General features: G+C 44.4%; 1 pseudogene; it reads left to right on the plus strand.

Annotated features, from left to right (window-relative positions):
• Nucleotides 1-4,751: 4,751 nt before the first annotated feature.
• LOC118938888 lies at nt 4,752-8,376 on the plus strand (annotated as a pseudogene).
• Nucleotides 8,377-8,589: the final 213 nt, after the last annotated feature.

Consider the following 8,589-nt stretch of genomic DNA (forward strand, 5'->3'; position numbering starts at 1 on the left):
GGGTATCTGTCGAAAGCACCCCTTGGGAAAAAGACGTTTCGAAACCTCTTGGTGCAGAATCCGATCCAAGGAGATATTACGATATCTCGACACATTCCATCAGCAAACCTGATTGACCATTATTTTCATGATTTCGAGCCAGCAGTCTCTGTGAATTATCAACTTCCCTCCTCCTTGATGTCTTGCAATACTGTATATATTTTGTTTCTGCTTTCATTCTTTTTCGTTTCAGTTCCTTTGACACTTAGGAAATGATACAGCCATAAACAAAGTCTGCATACAACCATCACTTAGTGCCACAACACCGCTCATTTGGGAATACATTTTATTATATATTTTGTGAGTGTGTGTGCGTTGTTAACATCTGCCTAAGTTACTGCCCATATCTTCCAGTCTGGACGACCAGACAACGGGTCCGGAAAGGCGACCCCAACCAGGACATCCCCTGGCCATTCCTGTGGTACTTTGCAGCTTCCAGAAAACCTACCAAGGTAAACCACCAGAGGGGGACCGCAACGGTGATCACCAACTGGACATCCACTGCCCATACTTGTGGTTGACTGCTCCGCTTTCAGAGAGCTGACCAAAGTCAACTACCAGAGGGGGACCGCAACGATGATCCACAACCTGGACATCACCGTGGAAATGTTTATGTTGGTTGGCAACTTGCAGTATAATCACAAGATTCCACCACCAGGGGGGGACTGTCATATCTGTCCTTGGGGGAGTATCATAGGTGCCCACCCCTCTCTCTCTCTCTCTCGCTCCACAGTTTTATGACTTAACGACAGGTCATAAATTCCTGGAAGGGACCCTCTCCCGCTTTGGACATGCAGTATTGAGGGAGAGAGAACAAAGAGCTTCTCTTGTCAAAACTCCTTATCCCCAAAATTGGAGAATTAAACAATATTTATTTTTTTGTGAATGTGGGAACGGTCCGTGGTGATTTAAAGAACAATCCTGTCGAAGCTGTTTCATTTTGTGACATCAGGAAGGACGGTAGCACAGAATAACGGTATCTTTGGAAGTGTACATTTCTCAGTTATTAGTTTTCTACCTGAATGTTGTGTAAAATATATGAAACTATTTGTGAGAAGATGTAATGTCATGTTGGCCTTCTAAACAAGATACATGTTTAGTTATAAAGTTGTAAATAGTCAGTAGCCACACACCCGTGAGCCTAGGCATTACGTCGGCGTCATGGAACCGCCCCTTCTTCCACAGAGTATGAAACGCACTCCTGACCAAATTACATCACAGAAAAAACAATGTAGACCACCATAAGTCTGGTTCATCATTGGGAACATTGGGAGCAAATCCAAACACCTAATAGTGCCACGTTCATCTGTACAAACAATAGTACGCAAGTATAAACACCATGGGACCACGCAGCCGTCATACCGCTCAGGAAGGAGACACGTTCTGTCTCCTAGAGATGAACGTATTTTGGTGCGAAAAGTCTAAATCAGTCCCAGAACAACAGCAAAGGACCTTGTGAAGATGCTGGAGGAAACGGGTACAAAAGTATCTATATCCACAGTGAAACGAGTCCTGTATCGACATAACTTGAAAGGCTGCTCAGCAAGGAAGAAGCCACTGCTCCAAAACCGCCCTAAAAAAGCCAGACTATGGATCACAACTGCACATGGGGACAAAGATCATACTTTTTGGAGAAATGTCCTCTGGTCTGATGAAACAAAAATAGAACTGTTTGGCCAGAATGACCATCGTTATGTTTGGAGGAAAAAGGGGGAGGCTTGCAAGCCGAAGAACACCATCCCAACTGTGAAGCACGGGGGTGGCAGCATCATGTTTTGGGGGTGCTTTGCAGTTGTGGCACCTCCAACTTCTGAGCCACTGGAATTGTGATACAGTGAATTATAAGTGAAATAATCTGTCTGTAAACAGTTGTTGGAAAAAGTACTCGTGTAATGCACAAATAAATGTCCTAACCGACTTGCCAAAACTATAGTTTGGTAACAAGAAATGTGTGGAGTGGTTGAAAAACGAGTTTTTAATGACATACACTTTAAAGTGTATGTAAACATCCGACTTCAACTGTATCTATTAGCACTTCACTTTGCCAAGCAGTGAGGCTGCACGAGGTGAGATGTAAGATTTGTGTTTCTTTGTGCAATTTCCAGCTATGAAACAAAACAGCAGAAATACTTTGAAAACAGCTACTGCAGAATTTTCTTACTTGACTTTTGACAATTTTTATTTGCATATGTGAATGTAATTGATGTTCTTACCCACCAATACCTACATCGACCTACATTTGTTGGGTGGCGGGTGTTCATTTTATTCCCTGGATGCCCAGCCTACTCCACTAGATCTTCTCACCAATGCTGCACATCTCTGGTCTTGCCTGATTTGTGTCGCACCAGCCAGAGGGCACCAGCTATCTCTGCTAGCCCATCTCGCCACTCCCAAGTGGCTGCCTACAGCGACAACAAGGCCAAGCCATAAGCAATCCCTTTTCACCGGGGAGATCCCAAAGTCATACTTTTTTCATTCTACACCAGGTCCCCTGGCAGAGAGGGCCCCACTAGCACGTCCACCACCCACCAGCAACAAACACCAGACTGCCGACGATGACGTTACGCCCCCATAATCCCATTCGCTGTGACATTACTTACCGATCTCAAGATGGCAGAGCGCCTGCTCCCCCAGCTCCCGCTACTGGCCCATTGATGTAGGTTCATGTCCTGCCACTTCCTGCTCCCCCTGCTGGCCAGGAGCTCGCCGACAACACATTTGTGTCTATGTTTTCCCCATCTCTGCTCCCTCTCCATGTTATCTTCTCTGTTGTCCATGTTCTCATCCCTGTGCCTGCAGACCGACCACGAACAAATAGTCCCTCCCCCAATTATCCCATCTATCAATCTTCTTTCTAATATAATGGGTACAACAGCAGCCCCCCCGTCCATCTCCTGCCTCATCACAGCTATGGATTGCTGCTCTCTGCTCCAAAGCCCTCTATTTCCCCCTGCCGGAAGGCCACTCTCTCCCTCTTTTTATCTGAACACAAATACTCTTCCCATATCCCCTGTCTCCCTCCTCGACACAGTCTTCTGGCGGTGCTCCCTCTGCTGGCCCCGAGGTCCGGTCGTGCTGCCTCTTCAGCCACTGTCCCACTTGCTGGCGTGGTGGTAACAGGCATCTTGTCCTAAAGCCCGCAGGCCACAATTCCATCCCTCTTCACCCCCATCACCTGTGCTCCACCGACAGATCGTCCAGGACTCAGCCGCAAGAGCCTTTGACCTGGCCACGTGAGTCTTCGTTACAGCCTTCGACCCGGCCTCATCAGACTTCGACCCGCCTTCGACACAGTCTCGTCCACCTCCCAACCTCTTCCTCATTATTCACTGAACCCTGTTGACCCAGTTCACATAAAATGAGCGACGACGTGTCTCTCCATTCCACCACCACCATCCCTCAGCCTTCGGACGGCCTCATACCGACAGTACGGATTTTTGGGGTACAGATTTTTGATCTTCAGCAACAATACCTCCCGGATCCCTACCTACCTCCACCACATGTGCACCGGTCTACTGTACCAGTTTCCCAGCAATCTTACGCCTTTGCCTGGTTCACAAGCAACCTAAATGTTCTACATACTGAACATCCACGTTATTGATCAAAATACTCCATGCCACCTTACTCCACCCAACGAAATACAACTCAAGTCACCTTCAAGGAACCATCTAGCCTATATGGTCTATGTGTTCAAACTCACCAGCTGAAGAAGAATGGGTTCCCCGGTCAATCAAAGTGTGTCTCAAGGTTTCTTCCTTACAGCGAGTTTTTACTTGTCATGCTGTCTCTCCAGAATTCCTCCTTCAAGTCCTGTTCCTCACAAGCTTTCTTCCTTCCAGGTAGTTTTCCTTGGTCATACTGACTCTAGGTTCTCCCCGCCGCATATAGTTCCTCACAAGGTTTCTCCCTTCTAGGGAGTTTTCCATGGTAATACTGACTCCACGTTCTCCCCTGTCACATTTAGTTCTTTAAAAGGAGTTTTTCTTGTCAAGGCAAGCTATCTGGCATCACCCTCATTGAGTCTAGTTACTTAAAAGTTTCTTCCTTCCAGGGAGTTTCCTTGCTAATGCTGGTTCTCTATCTCTACAGAATCGCTTCCTACCAAACTTCAAATGATACTGAATTATCACCACTTCCAACTCATTCGATTCTACCCTGGCATCTTTGACAACATCATCCAATCTCAAGACTCCCTTATCTTCACCTTCAAATGAATCAAGAGCAGCTCGCCAAATCCACCCGGTCTTTCTGTATCGCCTCCCATCCTTCATCAGCCTCTACGAACCTCTAACTCCCTCATCAACCTCCAGCTATCACAAAATGCAGCCCCTCATCATCACAGAAACTGGTCACGTAACCTACTGCCAATGGTTCCATCTTCATCTTCACGACACCCTCACCAAATCCACCAATAGCTGCCTGATCACTCAGATAATCTCCCAGGCCGCTTGTCCTGCCAGGCTTACCACAGCTACATCTGATCAAACCCACAAGTCCTGACTTTTTGGGGTCTGCACTGTACAATCAGTTGCCTCAAATAGGACTCCTTCACCAAACACCCAGAGTCCCATTCTCTACCTGATCCTGTCACTCCACCATGACCTGAATCACTGTGCCAATCCAACATCAAGAGCAGCCCTCTCCTTCAGAACTTCAGACAATCACATCCCTCCACCAATGAGCACCCACTATTTGTTGTCCTACTAACAACCATGTCCTCCACCAAGAGCACCACGCTTTTCATAAACTACACCACTCCACCAAAGCGCCTGCTCTTCATCGTCCTACGGACAACCACGCACTTCTACCAAGAACTTCCACTCTTCATATTCTTACGGACGATCACGCCCCTCCACCAAGAGCACCCGCTCTTCATCATCCTTCGGACAACCGCACCCCTTCACCTAGTGAACTGACAGTTAATACAGTTATTTTATTCTGATCATAGAACTCTGAACACTTCAGTGCATCTTACCTGGTAAAATAAGGCTATAATAAAAATGTAATAAGAAATCTACATCTTGACTACTACTACTGTGTCCATATGGCCTATTCCTATACTATATTCAAATGCCAGTAAGCAAGGAAAAGTTTGGCAACACAATTTATGTCACTAACCAGAAAATTACTGCACCCAGCCAGCAAGCTAGCTAGCAAAGCTATTGGCATGCAAACGGGTTAATATAACCATTCATATAACTCTAACATAACACATTTATTTTCTTCTAAATATTAGTTAGCTGGCTAGCATTTATGAGGCCAGCAAATAATGTCTCTCACATGCTAGGAATGTATGTCTTCCAATTTACGAAAAGGTGCCTCTCGCTTCCAAATCAAAGGTTTTTGAGAGGCTTGTGGGTGGAATGTTGATGATGTTGCCCACTGTATGCGCTTTCAGTACCTTGATTGATCCATTCAATATATTTTCAATTGGCGCTGATGAAAATGTAATCTAAAGTGCATTATATTGGCTTGAAAATAGAGGTGAATGCATATTCAATAGTAGTGTGTGCATTCATTTAGTTATTGAGCTTGTTTTAGGTGACTTCATGGGGCTACAGATGACAAACAATGTATTTCCCTTCCATTTGGGACATTTATTGTACTGAATTTGCCTTGAAGTACAACAACATTTGCCTTGAAGTAGCTTAGTTTATAAAAGTCTGTGCTCTCTCTTCAGCCAGTAATGACATCATTCACGAGGCAAGAGGGAGGCAGCCCAGAGTCAATTTTGCTGAGGCAATAGATAATCTTTAGGAGAGACGTGAGAGAAAGACTGATTAAGTGAATGAATAAAGTTTAGGTGGAAATCAGCTTTGAAATCAGCACATATACAGTGCCTTGCGAAAGTATTCGGCCCCCTTGAACTTTGCGACCTTTTGCCACATTTCAGGCTTCAAACAAAGATATAAAACTGTATTTTTTTGTGAAGAATCAACAGCAAGTGGGACACAATCATGAAGTGGAACGACATTTATTGGATATTTCAAACTTTTTTAACAAATCAAAACCTGAAAAATTGGGCGTGCAAAATTATTCAGCCCCCTTAAGTTAATACTTTGTAGCGCCACCTTTTGCTGCGATTACAGCTGTAAGTCGCTTGGGGTATGGCTCTATCAGTTTTGCACATCGAGAGACTGAAATTTTTTCCCATTCCTCCTTGCAAAACAGCTCGAGCTCAGTGAGGTTGGATGGAGAGCATTTGTGAACAGCAGTTTTCAGTTCTTTCCACAGATTCTCGATTGGATTCAGGTCTGGACTTTGACTTGGCCATTCTAACACCTGGATATGTTTATTTTTGAACCATTCCATTGTAGATTTTGCTTTATGTTTTGGATCATTGTCTTGTTGGAAGACAAATCTTCATCCCAGTCTCAGGTCTTTAGCAGACTCCATCAGGTTTTCTTCCAGAATGGTCCTGTATTTGGCTCCATCCATCTTCCCATCAATTTTAACCATCTTCCCTGTCCCTGCTGAAGAAAAGCAGGCCCAAACCATGATGCTGCCACCACCATGTTTGACAGTGGGGATGGTGTGTTCAGCTGTGTTGCTTTTACGCCAAACATAACGTTTTGCATTGTTGCCAAAAAGTTCAATTTTGGTTTCATCTGACCAGAGCACCTTCTTCCACATGTTTGGTGTGTCTCCCAGGTGGCTTGTGGCAAACTTTAAACAACACTTTTTATGGATATCTTTAAGAAATGGCTTTCTTCTTGCCACTCTTCCATAAAGGCCAGATTTGTGCAATATACGACTGATTGTTGTCCTATGGACAGAGTCTCCCACCTCAGCTGTAGATCTCTGCAGTTCATCCAGAGTGATCATGGGCCTCTTGGCTGCATCTCTGATCAGTCTTCTCCTTGTATGAGCTGAAAGTTTAGAGGGACGGCCAGGTCTTGGTAGATTTGCAGTGGTCTGATACTCCTTCCATTTCAATATTATCGCTTGCACAGTGCTCCTTGGGGTGTTCAAAGCTTGGGAAATCTTTTTGTATCCAAATCCGGCTTTAAACTTCTTCACAACAGTATCTCGGACCTGCCTGGTGTGTTCCTTGTTCTTCATGATGCTCTCTGCGCTTTTAACGGACCTCTGAGACTATCACAGTGCAGGTGCATTTATACGGAGACTTGATTACACACAGGTGGATTGCATTTATCATCATTAGTCATTTAGGTCAACATTGGATCATTCAGAGATCCTCACTGAACTTCTGGAGAGAGTTATCTGCACTGAAAGTAAAGGGGCTGAATAATTTTGCACGCCCAATTTTTCAGTTTTTGATTTGTTAAAAAAGTTTGAAATATCCAATAAATGTCGTTCCACTTCATGATTGTGTCCCACTTGTTGTTGATTCTTCACAAAAAAAATACAGTTTTATATCTTTATGTTTGAAGCCTGAAATGTGGCAAAAGGTTGCAAAGTTCAAGGGGGCCGAATACTTTCGCAAGGCACTGTATATATGCCAGATTTTAGCTAGCATTGGTAGGCATTTTTGACAAACTTTGCCTGCGATGGCAAAATTGCCATCTGTTTAAAGTAAATTTGAAGACATAATGACAGCAAAATTGATTCCTACTAATTATTTAGCTGTGTTTCAAGGTAGAGAAATACATGGCCTCAGAGATTTGTGAGCAGTCCATCGCAGTCTCCATGATCAACCATGACGGTAAAATTATTAATGTGGCAGACATGCGACTGATCACCAAAGCACACATGCAGAAATGGTGTAGGTTTGATCTGCTCATTGGTGGGAGCCCAAACAATGACCTGTCCATTGTGAATCCATTGCGGAAGGGATTGTTTGAAGGGACGGGACAGCTGTTTGTTTTGTACTATCGGCTGCTGCACATCATGAAGCCCAAGGAGGAGGACCTGCGGCTGTTCTTCTGGCTCTTTGAGAACACAGAGTTCACGAAGAACCATGTTAAGGCCGACTTCTGCCGCTTCTTAGAGTGTAACCCAGTTGTTGTGGATGCAGTGAAAGTGAGCCAACAGAGCATGCTACTTCTGGGGGAACATCCTTTAGATCAATAGGCCCATCACAAAGGATTGCAACCTTCAGGATTGCATAGGGATTAGAAGAGTAGCTAAATTCGCCAATGTTCGGACTGTCAACACAAACCAAAACTCAGTCAAGCAGAGCTCCTTGTCTCAGAGAAAGGCTTGGATGACAATTTGTGGATTACAGAATTAGATAAGATTTTACATTTACCAAAACACTATACGGACGTGAAGAACATGAATCTCCAGGGAAGTCCTGTGTTTCACCACCTCTTTGCTTCTATTTATCCTACAAACAGCTTTCCCCCTTCCCTTCCCAGCCACCAAGAAGTTTAGCAACAGCCTCAGAGATGGGGGAGGGGTGTACTTAGGGGTGTACTCACTTTTGTGGCCAGCGGTTTAGACATTAATGGCTGTGTGTTGAGTTATTTTGAGGGGACAGCAAATTTACACTGTTATACAAGCTGTACACTCACTACTTCAGTGTTGTCACATGAAAATATATACTCAAATATTTACAAAAATGTGAGGGGTGTACTCACTTTTGTG

Source organism: Oncorhynchus mykiss, chromosome 15 (assembly GCF_013265735.2).
Source record: "Oncorhynchus mykiss isolate Arlee chromosome 15, USDA_OmykA_1.1, whole genome shotgun sequence".
NCBI lineage: Eukaryota > Metazoa > Chordata > Actinopteri > Salmoniformes > Salmonidae > Oncorhynchus > Oncorhynchus mykiss.